A 2,267-nucleotide genomic window follows, 5' to 3' on the forward strand; every position below is an offset into this window, starting at 1 on the left:
AAAGTTACTCTTCACAAAGTCCTTTTGTTTTATCCCGAAAATAATCATAGACGTAGAAGGGTTAGTCATCTGCATAATGTTGATTTTTCGATCAATTTGGCCGAATAACTTTGCTTTGAGTAAAGTTTTTCCATTGTTTCCTTCTCTACCATGAATATATACATAACAGGCTTGAACATACTTACAATGATGACCTTTAGTTCACTTTGGCTGGATAACTTGTAATTGCAACAAGATATTGTACGTGTACTTACACAAACATGTTTTCCTACATAGCTACATACAGGTAGCTATCACAGAGCACATTTACATATCAGATTCAGTATCATCATTCCTTTATTGGCTTAATTTGTAGACACATTATAGGAATTTGACTCCAGTTTCCTCACTTTAAACTCAAAGACAGCGCAGAAAACCAATTTACAGGACGAGAGGGTGAGAGGCGTACCAGCATGGGGCAGGAATTCATTAAAAAAGTACTCTGTTCTTGGATTTACAAGGTTACAGTTTTTCTGCAACCCTAAACATGCATAATAAGAAGCAAATAGTCCGAGAGCAGCACTCTAACCTTCACTTGTCTTCTATATTTTAATTTTCTGTAAAACACCTAACCACCCTTCACTCAAAATGTATCTCGCCGGTGCTCATTATTCCACATTTAGATTTGACCTCTCTACCCCCCTCTTAATATTGGAACCATTCGTTATTTTTATCCCATTCCACAGTGTTCATAAACCACATTTGGACTCTTAAAAAAACAATAAGCATCGTGTCAGCAGCGATAATGATTAGGGTTATAGCAGACCATAAAATCAGACCATAAAAATCATTCCCGAAACACAAATAACAGTTTGCACGGAGAGCCCAACGCAGATCGCTTCCTCTTTAAGTCCCTTTGGAGCCATGGTAGGCAGATCCAAGAACAGGTTGTGCTCTCCACCCCTCATGGCCAGGGATTGATCATCTCTAATAGACCGGAGTTTTAATTCTGTGACCAAATGTCCACACTGTAGGAAACAGTAGCTGGAGGGGATGTAGGATCTCTCCCATTGATGCTGCTGCTGTGTTTTATTCACAAAAAAATGTTGCTGCCTTGCATTTATCTCATTACCATTGTGACATTTTTATAGTGTTACCCCTTTTGACATTTACATGCCAATGTGCCGGTTCCATGGTGTAATGGTAAGCACACTGGACTTTGAATCCAGCGATCCGAGCTCAAATCTCGGTGGAACCTGAGTTGCCAATAAAGAGCTGGCATCAACAGAAAAGAAAATATTGATTGTCAAATAATTGCCACACATGGAAAACAGATTCATATTAAATGTATTGCATACAAACTCACGATTTGATTGTATATATAAATTGTTCAGAAGCATATTAAACAGGAAGTTGCAGTTACTTCTGCTCGAGGGAAGACGGATATAAAAAAGAGACGTGACATGTTGAATTTAATTTGTAACTTGTCAGAGTCTGGCAGGAGAGCAAGGTCAGCCGCCTCACCATTCAAACATTGTATGTAAAATATGGTCGATTAAGAATGAGAATGAATACACAGATGAATGTATGGAGGATTTGACAAAACACGGGACAAGATCACAAGGTAAAAAAGTCCAATGTTCAAGTGCAGCTATTGGGGCGATTACAGCAAAGAGGGTCAGTGGTTCAACCCCCAGAGGCAACAGGTCAAAGTGTCCTTGGCTCGATAAGTAACCCAAAATGGCTCTAGTGATTTTTTCTGAAGTGCATATAAGTCCCTTGGATAAATGCATCAGCTAAATAACATATACAAATCCGTCAGCCTTTTTAGGGGAAGCTTGAACCCCTTATTCCATCCCTCCCTCTGCTGACCCTTCAACTGTAGCGGCTATAGGTGATATTGCCATCAATCTAATTGACATGCCTGCAAAGTTCTGTTTTTGCTAGCTGATTGTTCCCCTATTTTTTTTCATGTCTTACATAAAAGTTAATGTGATTCAAAGACATATCTCTTGATGTTTTGTTGTAAAACACCCCGTAGATTACTCCAACAAATGCAGAATATACTCTTTACTAAACTCTTTATAAAGTAAATGTTTTCAATGTGCCGTTACATTGTGAGAATGGCCTTCGTGTTGCTCCAGTTTCTGTTACTTTTATACCTCTTTCTTCTCACCAAGTTAACAAGAGCAGTGCTTCTGACAGCATCATTGGCTGGAGATCTGACCAACACAGATCCTCCAGTGTGTTTGTATTCTCGCCTTTTCTCTAACATCACTGATAACATA

At 38.9% G+C, this 2,267-nt stretch overlaps 1 non-coding gene across 1 annotated transcript; it reads left to right on the forward strand.

The window, feature by feature from the left end:
- Positions 1-1,165: 1,165 nt before the first annotated feature.
- On the forward strand, positions 1,166-1,237 carry trnaq-uug (transfer RNA glutamine (anticodon UUG)). The gene has a single exon. It is a non-coding gene; the product is annotated as a tRNA-Gln (tRNA).
- The last annotated feature ends 1,030 nt before the right edge of the window (positions 1,238-2,267 follow it).

The sequence above is a fragment of the Eleginops maclovinus genome, chromosome 18, assembly GCF_036324505.1.
Source record: "Eleginops maclovinus isolate JMC-PN-2008 ecotype Puerto Natales chromosome 18, JC_Emac_rtc_rv5, whole genome shotgun sequence".
In the NCBI taxonomy this organism is placed as follows: Eukaryota; Metazoa; Chordata; class Actinopteri; order Perciformes; family Eleginopidae; genus Eleginops; species Eleginops maclovinus.